This window comes from Eschrichtius robustus, chromosome X, assembly GCF_028021215.1.
Source record: "Eschrichtius robustus isolate mEscRob2 chromosome X, mEscRob2.pri, whole genome shotgun sequence".
NCBI classification, from domain to species: domain Eukaryota; kingdom Metazoa; phylum Chordata; class Mammalia; order Artiodactyla; family Eschrichtiidae; genus Eschrichtius; species Eschrichtius robustus.
In genome coordinates this window covers 36,666,950-36,689,359 of record NC_090845.1, presented here as the reverse complement: position 1 = coordinate 36,689,359, position 22,410 = coordinate 36,666,950, and the positions used below count along the sequence as shown (strand labels likewise).

General features: G+C 37.8%; 1 long non-coding RNA gene across 2 annotated transcripts in view; it reads left to right on the top strand.

Annotated features, from left to right (window-relative positions):
• Window positions 1–22,410, top strand: part of LOC137756512 (uncharacterized) — a 173,739-nt gene that overhangs the window by 5,077 nt on the left and 146,252 nt on the right. For both annotated transcript variants that reach the window (XR_011072232.1, XR_011072231.1), the window contains exon 2: window positions 1,044–1,124. This is a non-coding gene — a long non-coding RNA (uncharacterized lncRNA). The remainder of the gene's footprint in view (window positions 1–1,043; window positions 1,125–22,410) is intronic.

Below are 22,410 nucleotides of genomic sequence, written 5' to 3'. Positions count from 1 at the left end.
AATGTCGGTTGGAGGAGGGCCTTACTCAGGCCAAGTTTGACTCTCTTGTTTAGTAGGGGAGTGACGTGATCTGACCCATGTTTTTACCAAAGTAATTTGGGAGGCAGTATGCAGGATTAGAGGTTGCAGAAGAGAGAGACCAGAAACAGGAAAAGAGTTAGGAGGTAACTGCAATAACCTAATTGGGAGTTGATGAGGGCTGGGCCTTGGGAAGTGGAAGTGGGGCTGGAGGAGGGGCCGAGGCAGTGCATCTCAACTCTGGCTGCATTAAAATCTACTGGGGAGCATTTACACTTGTGGATGCCTGGGCTCCATCCCCCAGAGATTCCGGTTAACTTGGTCTCTGATGGGGCCCCAGCAGTCAGTATTTTTAAAAGCTCCCTATATGCTCTAGCTGGGATTGAAATCCCTGGGACAGATAAAAGAAATTGTTCAGAAATAGAATAGACAGCCCTCAGGGCTAAGTGGATTTGGGTAATGAAGGAAAAGGAGGAATTGAATATGACTTACTTCTAGTCTGAGTAAACTTGGAGGACAGCTTTTTAAATGCATAATCTCAGTATATGGTACATCTAAACAAGGGACTAGTTTACTGTTATTAGCAGGTATGTATATGAAGGGCTTTTTTAGTCACAAAAGGACATTTTTGTTATAACATTAAGGAAAAATAAAACAATAGAAAATTTTATATGCACTATGACCTGAACTATGTAAGAACATATAGAAAAGAAATTGGAAGAAAATGTGTATAAAATGTTCACACTGGTAGCTCAGGGGTGGAGGTGGGATTATAGGTGATTTTATTTCCCATTTTTTATATTTACTCTATTTTCCCAAATTTCTAAATGATCATATATAACATTTATAATAAAAGAGGATATTTTATAAAGGAAGCCCTCTACACAAAAGATTAAAATATTAAAGTTTTTAGGGCTTAAGGGGGGAAAACCTTGAACTGTTTTGAGAATTTGCTTAAGTGAACTTTGAGCATATGTCCATTCATCTAAATTTCTGTATTTATTAATATATCTGTGTGTTTCCAGGGATCCCTACCTGAACACTGCAGGTGACTTTTACCCTGGGATTCAGAAATGTCTACAGGACTGAGCCTGGGCCCACTAAAGGTATGTTTGCAAAAGCCACTCAGGAAAGCACTCAACCAAAGAAACGAGAGAACTAAGGTTTGCAGATTTGGTCTAAGGAGCCTTGGTATAAGTATCAGAGAATTAGGGTTGTTCTGAGGACAGCTCGATATATATTATACCTGGAATGAATGATGCAGGCCCTCGTGTTTCCTCATTAGGGATTTATCCCTGAGCCTTGGGGGAAAGCAGATGTTTTAAAAAAAAAAGCTAGATTAGAAAAAAAAATTTCATAGAGATATTGGGAGCATAAAGTTTTACAGCCAATATAGCCTGCTTAACAAAAAATTGCAGGGACAAAGGGTACTGTTCTCATTTCAACAGAATGACAGCTGTATGTCTGAGAACACGGAGTGGAAACATAAGCGTCTCAGACAACTTCCCCAGACAGCACAAATTAAAAAGAAGGAAAAGGCCAATGCCACTCTGTAACAGGACTACACTTGTGAGACTATAGTGGCAGGTCTAAGTGATAGCTAGGAAGACCAGACTTGTAAATACAAGTGCTACCTCCCTTCCCACTGGGGACTTTCTGAACATGTTGGGAGGAATTTGAGAGGGATTGAAGTTCTTGAATTTTGGTTTTTTTTTTTTTTGACCCGGCAATTCCTCCTCTATGACTTTTCCTTACAAAAATAAATAAATGTACAACATGTATTTATAAGATTACTAATTGCAAAATTCATTATTGGAATAGTGAAAGATGGAAACAATACAAATATTCATCTAAAGTGTTTTGCCATTTAGTCATTTATTCTACAAAATTTTTGAACACCTGCTATTTGCCAGGTGCTTGTCTAAGCATTGGAGATACAGCTGTGACCAAACCAAACCAGGTCCCTATCCTCAGGGAGCTTGCACTCTTCTGGGGAAGACAAACAATAAAATAAATTTTAGCGTATCCATACTATAGAATGCTATGATGTAGGTATATGCTATATGTTATGTTAGGTATATTTATATGTTATGTATATGTTAGGTATATTTATACTGAATTAAAACAAAAGGTCTATCAAGATATATATATATATATATATATACACACACATATATATATAATTTTTACTTATAAAAACAAGTTACAGAAGAGAATTATAATATTCTTCTGTGACTATAATAATAAAATGTATTAGATCATTCATAGGAAAGCATCAGGATGAAAGATACATGACAAGCTTTGAATGATGGAATTTCGCCTCTGAAAATGCTCATTTGATTTTTTTTACAAGCAGTATTACATTTATAATAAAAATAAGTTATTAAAAAGAAACACTGTAGAGGCTAAACCCTAGAAATGCTTTTTGAAAAATTGTTACTGGGATTTTATATTTATCCTGTGGCTGTTGAACATAGGGAAATTCAGGTAAAAGTTTTGTATATATGGGGGTACAAAAATTATGACTTCAGAATAATTCCTTTTGACCTCAACCAAATGGGAATGCAATGTGAAGAAAATAATTTTTGAGGTAAACTATGTCATTATAGCTCCACATGGATAGAACAGTGTTGTTCCCGTCATGATGACACACATCTACTTTTGGAGGGACAGAGCAGAGCTGTTTAGAGCTGTTCTGTTTTACGTATCATTTGTTTACTGCTGAGCTCAAGGACGCATCCCTTTTTAAATGCCTTTCTTAGCAATTAAATATCATTGTCCACTGGGTTCAAAAACTGTCCCATTGATGGCTTTGCTTTCTACATTTATGTTGTATTTCCAAAGAAATAATCTAAATATCCAGCAACAGGGGATTAGTTAAATAAATGATGTTATTGTGCAGTCACTTTTCATTTGACTCTCAGCTATACTTTCGATGCTCTTTTCTGTATCACAGGTGGTTAGAAACCAGTAAACTACATTTTCCATATTCCCTTTCAGCTTGCATCGCATGAGGTTTGCTACTGGGAGGCACTGGTGGGGAGACTATAAGGTGGACAAGAGAGTAGCCTTTTTGTTTGTCTCTAGGGGTCCTTCCAATAGCAATAGAGGCAGCAACAATGACTACAGGCAACTATTTGTTCCCAAGGCATCTGTGGCAGTTTTAACAGATTAGTAAGGCTATGGACTCCTGGGTTTCTACTCAGTGGTAGTAGAGGCAGCAGTAGTACCTCTCACAGATCAACATCGAGTGTCACAAGTGCAATGGCCCACATATGGGCTCCGGCCCCAGGAGTGGTGGCAGCTTTCAGGTTTCTAGGTAAGACACACTGTGATCAGTTGTTTGCAGAACTGGCCAGAATTCTTTCTCTCCCTGTTTCCACGCCCTTTTGCAATGTGACTTTGCAGTTTTTCACATAAAAAGTGGAATCTATTTCTCTACTCTTGGAATCTGGGCTGGCCTTGTTCCTTACTTTGAGCAATAGAAGGTAGAGAAAATGGCACTGTGATAGTCCCAAGCCTAGGTCCCAAGAGGACTCTCGGGCTTCTGCTCATTCTCTTGGAGCCACGTGACTGCCATGGAATAAGCCCACACTGGCCTGCTAGAGAGTGAGAAACCATGTGGGTCTGAGTCTAGCCAGTCCTCTTGTCCCAGCTGAGGTCCCCAAACATGTAAAGGAGCCCAGCCAAGATCAGCAAAGCCAACCCACAACCAACTGTAGATGCGTGAGGGCCCTCAACTGAGACCAGAGAAATACCTAGATGAATCCAGCCTAAATTGTTAACCACAGAATTTTTTCTTAAGTAAATTCTGGTTTTACACGAGTAAGTTTGAAGTGGTTTGTTACATAGTGATAGCTAACTAATATATACCTTTCTCTTTTTTTTTTTAGCATGTTTTATAACTTTGTAGCAAGTTACTAGCATTAAGTCTGTTGCTGCATTAAATGTATAGAGTGGTTTCTGTTTGCCTGCTGGATACTGACTGTTACAAATGCTATGTCCATAGAATGGAATTCTATACAGCCATCAGATTAATGTTGAAATAGAATACTTTGACATAGGGAAATTCCCATAGTATGTTTTTAAGTGAAAAAATGAAATTATAAAAAGTACATATAGTATGATGCCAATTTGGAGATATATATACACACACACATAAATAGTGGTAATTATTACCTCATGATCTGATATCTAATCACTTTGTGATTTTTTTCCTTTACTCTTTACGTTTTCTGCATTTACTAAGTGCTTTGTGAAAGCATGTATTTCCTTTATCATTAGAAAAAATTTTATTTATCTTATTTTAATTTATTTTATTGAAGTAGTTGATTTACAATGTTGTGTTAATTTCTGCTGTACAGCAGAGTGATTCAGTTAAATATATATATATATATATATATACACATTCTTTTTCATATTCTTTTCCATTATGGTTTATCACAGGATATTGAATATAGTTCCCTGTGCTGTACAGTAGGCCCTTGTTGTTTATCCATTCTGTATATAATAGTTTGCACCTGCTAACCCCAAACTCCCAGTCCCTCCCTCCTCCACCCCCCCTCCCCCTTGGCAACCACAAGTCTGTTCTCTATGTCTCTGAGTCTGTTTCTGTTTCGTAGATAAGTTCATTTGTGTCATGTTTTAGATTCCACATATAAGTGATGTCATATGGTATTTGTCCTTCTCTTTCTGACTTACTTCATTTAGTATGATAATCTCTAGGTCAGTCCATGTTGCTGCAAATGGCATTATTTCATTCTTTTTTATGGCTGAGTAGTATTCCATTGTATATATGTACCACATCTTCTTTATCCACTCATCTGTCAATGTATATTTAGGTTGTTTCCATGTCTTGACTATTGTGAATAGTGCTGCTATGAACATAAGGGTGCATATATCTTTTTGAATTATAGTTTTGTCTGGATATGTGCCCAGGAGTGGGATTGCTAGATCATATGGCAACTCTACTTTTAGTTTTCTGAGGAACCTCCATACTGTTTTCCATAGTGGCTGCACCAATTTACATTCCCACCAACAGTGTAGGAGGGTCCTCTTTTCTCCACACCCTCTCCAGCATTTGTTATTTGTAGATTTTTTTTAATGATGGCCATTCTGACTGGTGTGAGGTGCTACCTCATTGTAGTTTTGATTTGCATTTCTCTAATAATTAGCAATGTTGAGCATCTTTTCATGTGCCTGTTGGCCATCTGTATGTCTTCTTTGGAAACATGTCTATTTAGGTCTTCTGCCCAGAAAAAAATTTTATTTTAAATTGTTAATTTTTCAGGATATCTAGATTGATATTTGGTTTGGGGGAGCCATGATGCTTTCTGTAACTCCCTCTTTAGCAATGTATACAAAATGAGTGGGTTGTTTTTTTAAAAAAAAAAATAGGTGACAGGGGAACAGTGTCTTACATCTGCTAACAGTGTCCCAAGCTAGGTTGCAGTCACCCTTGTTGCCCTGTAATCCATAATCACACAGTAGCATATGAAGTGGGACATAAACCATCTTTTTCTTTCTACTTTCTAAATCCTTCAAGTCACCTGACAACAAAGCTGCTGAAATATCTTCCTGACATGTATCCCCTACATGTGTCCAGCTCTAGATAATTCACTCAGCAGGTATCTAAATCTTTGATTACTCATAATCTTCTATTAAAAGGATGTTATGCTTTTATACTGACTTCACTACCTGTGTAAATGCTGTATTTATCCTGTGATATAAAAGATATAATTGATGGAAACGTGACTCAGAAGAATTCAGCCAAAAGGTAATAGTTCCAGGTATACAGGTTCTGTGCAGTTTTTCTTTTAATTAGTTAATTAATTTGTTTATTTTTGGCTGCATTGGGTCTTCCTTGCTGTGTGCGGGCTTTCTCTAGTTGCGGCGAGGGGAGGCTACGCGTTGCGGTGCGCTGGCTTCTCATTGCAGTGGCTTCTCTTGTTGTGGAGCACGGGCTCTAGGGCACTCGGGCTCAGTAGTTGTGGCTCACGGGCTCTAGAGCGCGGGCTCAGTAGTTGTGGCACATGGGTTTAGTTGCTCCGCAGCATGTGGGATCTTCCCAGACCAGGGCTCGAACCCGTGTCCCCTGCATTGGCAGGCGGGTTCTTAACCACTGCACCACCAGGGAAGTCCGTTTTTTAACCATTTTAGTCATTTATATCGTAATGTTTATTGACCCTGTTTTTCAAATCCAAAGATTGATTAGTGTTCGCTGACTTCAGTAGGAATATTCTCTACATAATGATGACTAATGTATTTTAGTTAGATTCATTTATTAGAGAAGTATCTTTGTACTTTAATAAAACAATACATAAAAATGAGTATGTTGAAATTCCTTCTATTTACAGTGAAATGTACTTTAGACATTCAACCATGCAGATGTTAAATAACCCAGGCCAGAGCCCCATCTTATTTAGATGTATAAGTGGCTAAATTTAAGGCGAAGACTGGGCCAGCATGGCTGAAGCAGAGTGGAACATTGAGCTGATTATCAATGAGTTAGCCTCTAAATTCAGTCCGTATGCATGACCCTGATCCTAAACTTCCTTTTGTTAGAACTGTCCCCGTCAGTGAGCTGATGGCTGCCAATAATTGGGTTATATCATGATCATAATTAGAAACATTTATTGATCGACCGTTGGCATCAGGGTTTAAACCCAAACAGTCGCATGTAGGTGCCTGCACTCTTGACAATGGGTTCTGAAGTCAGACTGACTGGGTTTCCTCCTGGCCTCTGCCACTTACCAGTGTTCACATCTGTAACATGGGGATATCAGTAGTTACTACCTTATTGTCTTCACATGAAGCAATATGTGTGAAGTGCTTGGAATAGTTATGGCATAGTGGGTGTTCAATGAATATTAGTCGTTAATGTAATAGCACTGTGCCAACTCCTAATTACAAAAGCTTAGATCTAAAAGGAACCTCAAAGATGATTAAGTTCACTGTTTTTCAACTGCAGGTCACAACTTGTTAGTGAACTGTGAAATCAATTTAAGGGCTCACTCCCAGCACTTAATAAACCAAATAAGAGTATAATCAAATAGAAGTTATCAAAGTGCATTGCATGTAATAAGGGTAAGTGTTGTTTCATGAAACATTTGTTTTGGAGAGATAGCAGACATGATTGATGCTCTGCTCACATCACCTCAGGTCTCTTTTGCTGGTTCTGCCCATCCCCCAGTGTCTTTGTGCTTCTTTCCTAAAGAATCTTCCCTGTAGTTTTTCAGAAAACCTCCCTTCAGCTACTGGAGACATGGTAGCCCGATGTATTTGTATTATTTATCTGTTGTCGCATAATCAATTTTTCAAAAATCTGGTGACTTAAAATGACAACATTTATTATCTTACACAATTTCTGAGGGTCAGGAATCCAGAAGTAACTTAGCTGGGTGGTTCTAGCTTAGAGAGTATAATGAGATTTCAGTAAAGCTAATAGCTGGCGCTGCAGTCATCTCAAGGTTTGACTGGGGCTGGAGGATCTGCCTTCAGACTCACTCCTGTGGTTGTTGGCAGGCCTCAGTTCCTTGCTGGCTGTTGGCTGGAGGCCTCAGGCCCTTGTTATGAGAGTCCATGTCATGGACCTCTTTATAGGACTGCTCATAAAATGAGACCTTGCTTCCCACAGAGGCAGTGAAGAAAGAGAGAATCCAAGATGGAAGCCACAGTCTTTCATACCTTAATCTCAGAAGTGACATACCATTACTTCTGCTGTATTTCATTGGTTATAGTGACTAACCATGAAACAGCGTAGGCAGGAAGGTGTGAATACTACAAGGCCGGGACCATTGGAGGCCACCTTTGGGGACTGGCTACCATAGGTACCATGAACTTAAATGCCTGGGAGGTTACATCCTGCTGGGGTGGCCTGTAACCAGTGATTGACTAGGGATGAAATATGAAAGCCCAGCTTTCTTGTCTCAAAGCGAGTGAGTCTCTGGTGTATTTTATGCTCCAGAGCTTCCCATGGGATCAGGCTGAGGCTGAGACTTCACCTGAAATTTGATCCTTGGTTGATTTCTGCACCTTTCCTCCCCTGCCACCTCTATTCCCATACCACTTTCTCCCGAAAACATCCTTGATAAATCATTTGCAATCAAATCCTTATCTCAAGGTCTGCTTCTGGGAAACCCAACCTAGGGCAAGGTGGTGTATGTGTGTGTGTGTGTACTGGGTCAATATAAAACATTTCTTACTGTAAGTCATGGTTAAAAATGTTGAATTTTTTAAAAAAATAGTTTGATCTATATCCATTCCTTCATTTTACAACTTAGTAAACTGCAGCCCAGGCAGGTAAAGTGATTAACGCAATATTACCCAACCCTTAGTGGTTAGATGACTCCTTGGTTTTATTTTGACTTCCTGTGCTTAGCCTCTGGTTATAAAATCACTTCCATTGGATTGAACTTCAACTCTGCCACTTGATAATTGTGTGACTAAAGTCAATTCAGTCCTTCTGGGCTTTAGTCCCCTGATCTGTAACATGAGGATAATAACTGCTCTGAGTAGAAGGAAAAGGTTGGATCAAAATGAAATCAAATTCAGGCTTCACCACTCACTGGCTTTCCCTGCCACCCACCCCCAGTTTTTTTTTATTGTGATAAAATACACATAGCAGAAAATGTACCACCTTAACCATTTAAGTACAATTCAGTGGTATTAGGCACATTCATATTGTTGTGCAACTATCACCACCATCCATCTACAGAACTCTTCATCTTGCAAAACTAAAACTCTATACCCATTAAACAATAATTCCCCATCCCCCCTCGCCCTAGCCCCTGGGAACCACCATTCTACTTCCCGTCTCTATGATTTACCGCTCACTGGCTTTTTGTCCTTAAGCAAACAATGCATTTTCATTCCCCTCATCTTGGATGAAAAGAGACTAATACTTTCTAGTGTACAGTTTATCAGAATACCTGGTTTTTATAACCAACGGCAGCTGGAATTATTATCATGTACATGGAAGTGCTTTGTAAACTATAAATATGTGTCATTGTGGTTATTGTTATAACACTACACATTAATAGGACCCCAAATTCTGCTTATTTATATAGGGTTATCTATCAAAGCATTATAAATTTTTGATCAACCTCATGTCATTATTTTAAAACAAACTATGTTAATAGTATCACCAAACTTGTTTTCCTCTGAAAAAAAATCAATTTTTCTTTATGGGAAAATTATCTGAAAAATCTTTTTCTAAATGAGTGATTTTGTATTTTAAGTAATTTTTAGTTATGTGGTAAAGCATACGAAAGATAAATTATAAATATGTGAGGTGTTTTAGTTCTTTGTATCTCTGGTAATATTTCTGACAGTAAGGGAGAATTTGATAATGTTTAGCTTCCAGGGACACTTCTTCTTTGAGTAAAGAAGTGGAGTGATTTTACAGTGTGTGTTGACATGAGCTTATATCTCCATTTGGAGCTACCACAACTCTGTCCTGATGGATCAGATATTTCAAAATTTTAAGGAGAAACAGTTAAATGGATCATATAAACAAAAATTTTAGCAGAAACCAGAAGAAAAGATGTTTTAAAATGTAATAACTTGAGGCCCATATTTAGAAAAGAACCTATTTGCACTTGGGTTCGCCTGTCTGCAAATTAGAAGAATGAATTTGCCTACACAGGGAAAAAATAAAGCCTGATTCTGGCTGAGGGTCTGTAAAACTAGTTTTTGGTTTTGGGGTTTTTTTGTTTGTTTGTTTCTTAGTTAAAAAACAACTGAGTTCATTGAAAACTACGGCCTTCTCTGTAAAGAAACAAGCACCCGTGTACATTTCTGGTGGAAAATAGTAAATGTATCTCTTATGAAAGGCAATTTGGCAGTATTCATCAAAATTACACATGCAGTTTGGGCCCGGGAATTCTTCTGGACATGTACATGTGTGCACGTGCATGTCACTTATTCTGTCAAGTGTATCTTTTGTAGCTGAATAGATTATATAGATAATACAGGGTCTCTAAGCAGACCTAAGGAGACTTGGAAAACTTTTACAGGCATCAAAATGAACATTTATCTACCAAATGTGTGCTCACACATATATAAGAAAATTTATATGCAAGGTTGTTCATTGTAGTTTTTTTTAAAACTTTGATAATAGATAAAAATTTGGAAGCCACCCAATGTCCATCAATTTAGGATTGGTTTAAGAAATTATGATACATCCACACAATAAAATGCTCTGCAATTATGAAAAGATTGAGGCTGCTTTTTCTGTGCTGATGTGCTACAAACTCTAAAATATATTATTAAGTAAAAATGTCAAGATGTAATACAGTGCATATGCTAACTTTTATGTAAAAAGGGAGGAAATATTAATACTTATGTTCAAACACTGGTAGGATAAACAAGCAAACAAAATACCCACTTTCTCAAAAGTAGAGATAAAATAATAAAATGCACATGTTCAGTCCTTCCCTCTGCATAAGAAAATGTACTAATAATTGAAAAAAATTGTTCTCAGCATTTGAACTTGTCTCCGAGAGCATCAGGCATCAGTCTCCCAAACCCAGAGGTAGGTGTGAAGCTGAGTGGGCCCCTTGAAACCATTTATATGTCTTCAAAAAAGATGATGTGCTAAAGATTGAAAAACATTACTTTTGCAAGTCTTCGGGCACATGAATGTATTTGTAATGTACTGGTTTTTCTCCTCCTTTGGGGACTCAGACAAAACTGAGGCAGAAAGAGTTTCATTTTTATATCCTCCTATACAGTTTTACTCTTCACTAGCAGAACACAGAATTGAGCTTATCAGTAGCAACTCATAAAATTATTGTGCACATCTCCCCACTTAGGTTATCTGTTACCTTGTTTAGTAAACCACAATTGAACGGTTATTCTTGTCCTAATATTCCCTGCCTCACCTAGCACAGGGTCTCATTTAACAGATGCTCAGTAAATATTTGCTGAATTGAGCCACCTGCTTTATTTTACATTGATAAAATCATCCAGATGCAGATAAAATGTTACAATGACTTACATTTCAGTTGTGAAATTAAAATCCAGAACTATGGCTTTCCTTTTGAAATAAGAAATGCTTATCTCAGAAAACCCTTAGTTTATCATTTTGGAAAATATGGTCTTATACTTTGATTTCCAATCCCTAGATAATTGAGGCAAAACGATTTTCAGTGCTTCTGGAATTTAAACCAGTGGTAGAGACATGTATTAAATGTACTGATTTGTTTTTTCAGGATATATTTAGTCCTCTTGTATATTGTTTCTTTATTTTTTCTCCTGGTCCAAGTTGGTGGTCAAGATTAATTTACAAGGTTTCTAAAGTAACTAAATTATTGCCAGCTCTTGGACAACTGCAATTGCCTTTTCAATTTCAAACCTTAGAAACAGAGCTCTACCAAAGCACACCTTCTCATTAATTCAATTTGCTTCAAATTTGGTGCATTCCATGGACAAAATCATACAATTGGTGATAATTATACTATTGAATGCATAAAATCTAGATTCCAGACTGGGAGAAAGGTTATAGACTAGAAAAAAATATTTGCAAATTATATATCTGATAAAAGTCTTATATACAGAATATATAAAGAAGTCTTACAGCTCAATAACCAGGCAAATAATAAACTTTAAAACGAGGAAAAGATTTTAATAAATGTTTCACCAAAGAAGACATACAACTGGCTAAGAAGTACATGAAAAGATGCTCAATATCATTAGTCATTAGGGAAATGCAAATAAAAAATAAAATGAAATGCCACCTTACATCCACAAGAATGGCTACAATCAGAAAGACAGACACTGAAAAGTGTTAGGGAAGATATGGAGAAATGGGAACTGGCAGATATGTAAAATGGTACAGCAACTTTGGAAAAAGTTTGGCAGTCTCTTGAAAAGGCAAACATGCATTTACCACATGACCCAGCAATTCTACTCCTGAGTATGTAGCCAAGAAAAATGAAAGCAGTGTTCACTAAAGGACTTATATGTGGATGTTTATAGCAGCATTATTTATAGTAGTCAAAAACTGAAACAGTCCAAATACCCATCAACTTGAGAGTAAATAAACAAATTGTGGCATATCTATACAATGGAATTTTATTCAGCAATAAAAAGGAACAAAGGACTGATACATGCTACAACATGGATGAACCTCAAGAACTCTTTGCTAAGGGAAAGAAACCAGACACAGACTACATGTTGTATGAGAACTGGCAAATCTATAAACATGGAAATTAGATAGTGGTTGCCTGGAGCTGGAAGTGAGAATCGAGATTGACTAAAAGTGGGTAGGAGGAATCTTTTTGGGGTGATAGAAATGTCCTAAAATTGGATTTTGGTGATGGTTACAAACTATAAAGTTACTAAAAAGTATTTAATTGTACAGTTAAAACAATTAAATTTTATGATATAAAATTACATCTCAATAAAGCTGTTAAATTTTTTTTTAATTTGGTTTACAAGGTATTCTATTTGACATTTTATCCTGAATTTTTTTTCTTTCTTAATTATCAAACTTAGATTTGAGGATGTGTTTGCATATCTATTTTTAATTAAGGAATATGTGTTCATTGAAGAAAATTCAGAAACTATATACAAGAAAAACCCTTCTATAATTCTACACTTTAATCTAAACACTGTCAATATTTGGATGTATACCTTTTGTAGAGGGCATCCATCATAGTCCTCCTATTCATGATTGCCCATTAGTTTTTGGATAGTCTTTCTTTTTTTTAATTGACATATAGTTGATTTACAATGTGTTAATTTCTGCTCTACAGCAAAGTGATTTAGTTATATATATATATATATATATATATACACACACACACACACTCACACACACACACAAACACACACACACACATACACATTCTTTTTCATATTATCTTCCATTATGGTTTATCAGAGGATATTGAATATAGTTCCCTGTGCTATACAGTAGGACCTTGTTGTTTATCCATTCTATATATAATAGTTTGCATCTACTAACCCCAAACTCCCACTCCATCCCTCTCCCACACCCCCTTACCCTTTGGTAACCAAAAGTTTGTTTTCTATGTCTGTGAGTCTGTTTCTGTCGTAGATAAGTTCTTTTGTGTCATATTTTGGATTCCACATGTAAGTGATATCATATGGTATTTGTCTTTCTCTTTCTGACTTCACTTAGTATGATAATCTCTAGGTCAGTCCATGTTGCTGCAAATGGCATTATTTCATTCTTTTTTTAAATAAATTTATTTATTTATATGTTTTTATTTTTGGCTGTGTTGGGTTTTCGTTGCGGTGCGCGGGCGTGGCTTCTCTTGTTGTGGAGCACGGGCTCTAGGCACGCAGGCTTCAGTAGCTGTGGCACGTGGGCTCTAGAGCGCGGGCTCAGTAGTTGTGGTGCACAGGCTTAGTTGCTCCGGGGCATGTGGGATCTTACCGGACCAGGGCTCAAAACCATGTCCCCTGCATTGGCAGGCAGATTCTTAACCACTGCACCACCAGGGAAGCCCTATTTCATTCTTTTTATGGCTGAGTAGTATTCCATTGTATATATGTACCATATCTTCTTTAGCCATTCATCTGTCAGTGGACATTTAGGTTGTTTCCATGTCTTGGCTATTGTAAATAGTGGTGCTGTGAACATGGGGGTGCATGTTGGATAGTCTTTCTATAGTCGGAGAATGTGATGGTTTTAAAACCCATCTGAAAATTTTTGATTCCTCCTTCCTGTCAAAAGACGGAGTCTAGTCTCCTTTTTCTTGAACCTAGGTGAGCATTTGTGATTATCTCAGTGACTAGAATGTGGCAGAAATGATACTGTGTGACTTTGGACCCTAGGTTATAAAAGGCTATGCCACTTCTACATAGCTCCCTCTTTGGGGATGCTCACCCTTGAAACCTAATCATCATGTTGTAAAGAAGCCCAGGCCCCATGATATCAAATACTGGCTTCCCAAGTATCACCAGAATGGCACATTGATACGAGAAAGCTGAGTATATTGCTTAAAGCACTACCTCATGGAGTCTGAGAGAGTCTCAGAGAGGGAAGACAATATATCTGGTGCTATATGGAGAGTTGGGAGGTCGGATTAAAGTGGGTTTTTCAATATAGGGGCTCCATTCTGTTTGGGTAAGACTCTTAGGATTGGTGGCCATAAGCTGAGTATTTTGAGGTTACAGGCTCAAAGACTCTTGGTATGTAAACTCTTCTGTTGAAGAGTGATAGGTCTTTCAGGAAGTTCCTATAAAGAACAATAATTTTATTTGCAACTTTTGCTGGGCAGCAGTCTACTGGAATACTAAAGTTATGCTAACAATTACAATGGAATAGTAAACTCAGTTGAATGTAGAAAGTAAGCTGCGTAGGGGTAAATAGTATGACTCTTTATGGAGAGGACACATGTAGGTATCTGGCCGATAGCCCCAGGTAAAGTCACAGCCTGAAAACCATCATCAGTCACTAGACATGTGAGTGAGCTGTCAGAGGTTTCTAGCCTGCAGTTAAACTGAGTCAAACAGGCTAACTGTCCCCTCCAAACCTTGCACAAATTGTAGATTTGTGAGCAAAATTAATGTTGTTGTTGCTTTGAGCCGCTGAATTTTTTGGATGGTTTAGTACACACCAATAACATAACCAGAATGAGGAAATTTACATATCTGAGTCCAGCTTCTCCAACATGGGAGTAAAAACTCAAATTTACTGAGGAGCAGGGGTGGGAGCTTTGACACTAGGGCGGCACGAAAGCTCGAGAGAGGGTAGATTCATCTGTGTTAATCACTGCTGTGTTTCCTGAACATGCCTATAAAACATACTGAAGAATGGTGTCTGAAATTTGCTGTGTGGATGACAGGCTCTTGGTGCTCCAGCCAGGCGTCAGGGCTGTGCGTCTGAGGTGGGAGAGCCAAGTTCAGGACATTGGTCCACCAGAGACCTCTCAGCTCCACGTAATACCAAACGACGAAAATCTCCCAGAGATCTCCATCTCAACATCAAGACCCAGCTCCACTCAACAAACAACAAGCTACAGTGCTGGACACCCTATGCAAAACAACTAGCAAGACAGGAACACAACCCCACCCATTAGCAGAGAGGCTGCCTAAAATCATAATAAGGTCACAGACACCCAAAAACACACCACCAGGCGTGGACCTGCCCACCAGAAAGACAAGATCCAGCCTCATCCACCAGAACACAGGCACTAGTCCCCTCCACGAGGAAGCCTACACAACCCACTGAACCAACCTTAGCCACTGGGGGCAGACACCAAAAACAACGGGAACTACGAACCTGTGGCCTGCGAAAAGGAGACTCCAAACACAGTAAGTTAAGCAAAATGAGAAGACAGAGAAACACACAGCAGATGAAGGAGCAAGGTAAAAACCCACCAGGCCTAACAAATGAAGAGTAAATAGGCAGTCTACCTGAAAAAGAATTCAGAATAATGATAGTAAAGATAATCCAAAATCTTGGAAATAGAATGGAGAAGATACCAAGAAACGTTTAACAAGGACCTAGAACTAAAGAGCAAACAAACAATCATGACCAACACAATAAATGAAATTAAAAATTCTCTAGAAGGGATCAATAGCAGAATAACTGAGGCAGAAGAACGGATAAGTGACCTGGAAGATAAAATAGTGGAAATAACTACCGCAGAGCAGAATAGAGAAAAAAGAATGAAAAGAATTGAGGACAGTCTCAGAGACCTCTGGGACAATATTAAACACACCAACTTTCAAATAATAGGGGTCCCAGAAGAAGAGAAAAAGAAAGGGACTGAGAAAGGGAAGAGATTATAGGTGAAAACTTCCCTAATATGGGTAAGGAAATAGTTAATCAAGTCCAGGAAGCACAGAGAGTTCCATACAGGATAAATCCAAGTTGAAACAGGCCAAGACACATATTAATCAAACAATCAAAAATTAAATACAAAGAACAAATATTAAAAGCAGCAAGGGAAGAACAACAAATAACATACAAGGGAATCCCCATAAGGTTAACAGTTGATCTTTCAGCAGAAACTCTGCAAGCCAGAAGGGAGTGGCAGGACATATTTATAGTGATGAAAGGGAAAAACCTACAACCAAGATTACTCTACCAGCAAGGATCTCATTCAGATTTGACGGTGAAATTAAAACCTTTACAGACAAGCAAAAGCTCAGAGAATTCAGCAAAACCAAACCAGCTTTACAACAAATGCTAAAGGAACTTCTCTAGACAGGAAACACAAGAGAAGGAAAACACCTACAATAACAAACCCAAAACAATTAAGAAAATGGTAATAGGAACACACATATCGATAATTACCTTAAAAGTAAATGGATTAAATGCTCCCACCAAAACACATAGACTGCCTGAATGGATCCAAAAACAAGACCCATATATATGCTGTCTACAAGAGACCCACTTCAGATCTAGGGACACATACAGACTGAAAGTGAGGGGATGGAAAAAGATATTCCATGCAAATGGAAATCAAAAGAAAGCTAGAGTAGTAATTCTCATATCAGACAAAATAGACTTTAAAACAAAAACTATTACAAGAGACAAAGAAGGACACTACATAATGATGAAGGGATCAATCCAAGAAGAAGATAGAACAATTGTAAATAATTATGCCCCCAACATAGGAGCACCTCAATACATAAGGCAAATTATAACAGCCATAAAAGGGGAAATCGACAGTAACACAATCTTAGTAGGGGACTTTAACACCCCACTTTCACCAATGGACAGATCATCCAAAATGAAAATAAATAAGGAAACACAAGCTTTAAATGATACATTAAACAAGATGGACTTAATTGATATTTATGGGACATTCCATCCAAAAGCAACATAATACACTTTCTTCCCAAGTGCTCATGGAACATTCTCCAGGATAGATCATATCTTGGATCACAAGTCAAGCCTTGGTAAATTTAAGAAAATTGAAATCGTATCAAGTACATTTTGTGACCACAATGCTATGAGACTAGATATCAATTACAGGAAAAAATCTGTAAAAAATACAAACACATGGAGGCTAAACAATACACTACTTAATAACCAAGAGATCCCTGAAGAAATCAAAGAGGAAATCAAAAAATACCTAGAAACAAATGAAAATGAAAACACAACGACCCAAAACCTATGGGATGCAGCAAAAGCAGTTCTAAGAGGGAAGTGTATAGCAATACAATCCTACCTTAAGAAACAAGAAACATCTCAAATAAACAACCTAACCTTACACCTAAAGCAATTAGAGAAAGAAGAACAAAAAACCCCCAAAGTTAGCAGAAGGAAAGAAATCATAAAGATCAGATCAGAAATAAATGAAAAAGAAATGAAGGAAACAATAGCAAAGATCAGTAAAACTAAAAGTTGGTTCTTTGAGAAGATAAACAAAATTGATAAGCCATTAGCCAGACTCATCAAGAAAAAAAGGGAGAAGACTCAAATCAATAGAATTAGAAACGAAAAAGGGGAAGTAACAACTGACACTGCAGAAATACAAAGGATCATGAGAGATTACTACAAGAAACTCTATGCCAATAAAATGGACAACCTGGAAGAAATGGACAAATTCTTAGAAATGCACAACCTTCCAAGACTGAACCAGGAAGAAATAGAAAATATGAACAGACCAATCACAAGCACTGAAATTGAAACTGTGATTTAAAATCTTCCAACAAACAAAAGCCCAGGACCAAATGGCTTCACAGGCGAATTCTGTCAAACGTTTAGAGAAGAGCTAACACCTATCCTTCTCAAACTCTTCCAAAATATTGCAGAGGTTGGAACACTCCCAAACTCATTTTACGAGGCCACCATCACCCTGATACCAAAACCAGACAAAGATGTCACAAAGAAAGAAAACTACAGGCCAATATCACTGATGAACATAGATGCAAAAATGCTCAACAAAATACTAGCAAACAGAATACAACAGCACATTAAGAGGATCATACACCATGATCAAGTGGGGTTTATCCCAGGAATGCAAGGATTCTTCAATATACGCAAATCAATCAATGTGATACACCATATTAACAAATTGAAGGAGAAAAACCATATGTTCATCTCAATAGATGCAGAGAAAGCTTTCGACAAAATTCAACACCCATTTATGATAAAAAGCCTCCAGAAAGTAGGCATAGAGAGACATTTCCTCTACATAATAAAGGCCATATATGACAAACCCACAGCCAACATCGTCCTCAGTGGTGAAAAACTGAAACCATTTCCACTAAGATCAGGAACAAGACAAGGATGCCCACTCTCACCACTATTATTCAACATAGTTCTGGAAGTTTTAGCCACAGCATTCAGAGAAGAAAAAGAAATAAAAGGAATCCAAGTCGGAAAAGAAGAAGTAAAGCTGTCAGTGTTTGCAGATGACATGATACTATACACAGATAATCCTAAAGATGCTACCAGAAAACTACTAGAGCTAATCAATGAATTTGGTAAAGTAGCAGGATACAAAATTAATGCACAGAAATCTCTTGCATTCCTATACACTAATGATGAAAAATCTGAAAGTGAAATTAAGAAAACACTCCCATTTACCATTGCAACAAAAAGAATAAAATAACTAGGAATAAACCTACCTAAGGAGACGAAAGACTTGTATACAGAAAATTATAAGACACTGATGAAAGAAATTAAAGATGATACGAATAGATGGAGAGATATACCATGTTCTTGGATTGGAAGAATCAATACTATGAAAATGACTATACTACCCAAAGCAATCTACAGATTCAATGCAATCCCTGTCAAACTACCAATGGCATTTTTCACAGAACTAGAACAAAAAATTTCACAATTTGTATGGAAATACAAAAGACTCCAAATAGCCAAAGCAATCTTGAGAAAGAAAAATGGAGCTGGAGGAATCAGGCTCCCTGACTTCAGACTATACTACAAAGCTACAGTAATCAAGACAGTATGGTAATGGCACAGAAGCAGAAATATAGATCAATGGAACAGGATAGAAAGCCCAGAGATAAACCCACGCACATATGGTCACCGTATCTTTGATAAAGGAGACAAGAGTATACAATGGAGAAAAGACAGTCTCTTCAATAAATGGTGCTGGGAAACCTGGACAGCTACATGTAAAAGAATGAAATTAGAACACTCCCTAACACCATACACAAAAATAAACTCCAAATGGATGAAAGACCTAAATGTAAGGCCAGACACTATAAAACTCTTACAGGAAAACACAGGAAGAACACTCTTTGACATAAATCACAGCAAGATCTTTTTTGATCCACCTCCTAGAGTAATGGAAATAAAAACAAAAATAAGCAAATGGGACCTAATGAAACTTCAAAGCTCTTGTACAGCAAAGGAAACCATAAACAAGACGAAAAGACAACCCTCAGAATGGGAGAAAATATTTGCAAACGAATCAACGGACAAAGGATTAATCTCCAAAATATATAAACAGCTCATGCAGCTCAATTTTAAAAAAACAACCCAATCCAAAAATGGGCACAAGACCTAAATCGACGTTTCTCCAAAGAAGACATACAGATGGCCAAGAAGCACACGAAAAGCTGCTCCACATCACTAATTATTAGAGAAATGCAAATCAAAAGTACAATGAGGTATCACCTCACAGCAGTTAGAATGGGCATCATCAGAAAATCTACAAACAACAAATGCTGGAGAGGGTGTGGAGAAAAGGGAACCCTCTGGCACTGTTGGTGGGAATGTAAATTGGTGCAGCCACTATGGAAAACAGTATGGAGGTTCCTTAAAAAACCACAAATAGAATTACCATATGACCGAGCAATCCCACTACTGGGCATATACCCAGAGAAAACCATAATTCAAAAAGACACATGCACCGCAATGTTCATTGCAGCACTATTTACAATAGCCAGGTCATGGAAGCAACCTAAATGCCCATTGTCAGACAAATGGATAAAGAAGATGTGGTACATGTATACATTGGAGTATTACTTAGCCATAAAAGGGAACGAAATTGGGTCATTTGTTGAGACGTGGATGGGTCTAGAGACTGTCATACAGAGTGAAGTGAGTCAGAAAGAGAAAAACAAATATCGTATATTAACGCATGTATGTGGAACCTAGAAAAATGGTGCAGATGAACCAGTTTGCAGGGGAGAAATTGAGACACAGATGTAGAGAACAAACGTATGGACACCAAGGGGGGAAAGCGACGGGGGGATGGGGGTTGTGGTTTGATGAATTGGGCGATTGGGATTGACATGTATACACTGATGTGTATAAAATGGATGACTAATAAGGACCTGCTGTATAAAAAAATAAATAAAATTAAATTAAAAGAAATAAAAATAAAAAAAATAAAAATAAAAATAGAACTATCATACGACCCAGCAATCCCACTACTGGGCATATACCCTGAGAAAACCATAATTCAAAAAGAGTCATGTACCACAATGTTCATTGCAGCTCTATTTACAATAGCTAGGACATGGAAGCAACCTAGGTATCCATTGACAGATGAATGGATAAAGAAGACGTGGCACATATGTGCAACGGAATATTACTCAGCCATGAAAAGAAACAAAATTGAGTTTTTTGTAGTGAGGTGGATGGACCTAGAGTCTGTCATACAGAGTGAAGTAAGTCAGAAAGTGAAAAACAAATACCGTATGCTAACACATATATATGGAATCTAAAAAAAATTTTTTTAAAAATTGTCATGAAGAACCTAGGGGCAAGACGGGAATAAAGACGCAGACCTACTAGAGAATGGACTTGAGGACACGGGGAGCGGGAAGGGTAAGCTGGGACAAAGTGAGAGAGTTGTAGTGTATATATGGACATATATACACTACCAAATGTAAAATAGATAGCTAGTGGGAAGCAGCCGCATAGCACAGGGAGATCAGCTTGGTGCTTTGTGACCACTTAGAGGGGTGGGATAGGGAGGGTGGGAGGGAGGGAGACACAAGAGGGAAGAGATATGGGGATATATGTATATGTATAAGTGATTCAGTTTGTTATAAAGCAGAAACTAACACACCCTTGTAAAGCAATTATACTCCAATAAAAACGTTAAAAACAAAAAACTCATATTTACAGCCCTATTTGCATCTAGTGTATAGAGACAGGACCTAGACCCTGTCAATCAGATGCACCCATCTGAGACACCAGTTTAGAAGTGAACAGTCAGTGATGCTTCCATTTCTTCTGGAGTTGTGTCTATCCTCTAGCAGTGGCAATGACAGTAGTTTCTCGGTGGTTGCAAAATTGGATTCCTGCCCCACATCTGGCATCAGGATAGCAGCACTGAGGGCTTCCTCTAGTGATCAGTGGCAGTGGTTTATCAAGTCTGTTTTGAGGTATGGTTTCAAGTTCTGTTCCTGGAAGTTAAGTTTCCAACCCAGTTCTGCAGCCCTCTGAGCAGTTGTGAGAACTATGAATGAGTGACTTTTCTGCTTAATAATCAACTTGATCAAGAAAATGGTACCAGAAATGGTTGCAGGCAATGGATCCTCAGGAAAGTGGGGCAAAATCTCAGGTTGATTATCTCTTTTAGTTGTTGCTGATGTCTCTGAAAACCTGACTGGCACTGAATCAGTCCAAGACATGCATGAATCAAATAGCTAATTTAATTATTACCTGTGCTCACTAGGAATAACATGCTCATTTTGGGAAAGGTTCTAAGGTATGTAGGGACAGTTGTAATGGAATAATATGAAATGCTTAAGAAATGTAATTTTTGCAGTGTAAGCTGGTTGCTTCCAGCTGAACTTCACAGTTTAAAAAAAGATGAGCGCTTGTATCAAAGCAAAAGCAGAAGTTTATAGAATTTCTATGATTTTATTCAAAGAATCTCTTATCACTTGCAGCCACTGGGCTGAGATAGCTAAAACAAAACTCAAATTTTGATTCTTAGGCTGTTTTATAAAAACATTGGTTTCCCAGATATTCTACACAGAAGTTATATTTGGATTGGGAGAGAATGAGATCCCAAGAATTGGAATGGAAACATGTAGGACTCAGGTGACTTAGTGCCCGAAACCCCATAGGGCGTTCCTTCCTCTCCTGGCTAATGAGGCTGTTCATTCCTTGAAGACTCTGTAGCAACCTTGCTGAGAGTGTTACCTTGAAAAGGAGAGAAAATTTCTTCTGACTTCTTAGCCCACTACTTCTAACTATTGCCACACCTAAACTAGCATCAAGTCATGGCAGGCTCCAGTTGGCAAATTGCGAATTTACCAATGTGTATTGGCAAAAATCAGAATAGGTTCACTGAGTGCTATACCAAGGAAAGCAGAACAAAACACTAGATCAGACTGAATTCATTATTTAGGAAGCACTTATAAGGAAATTCTGATTTCATTGTGCCAGCTTAAGATGCTGGAAGGTAATCCAGTGGTTTGTTCAATTGGACTCAATAAGGGGGCCCAGAGTAAAGGAAGTTGAGATGCTAA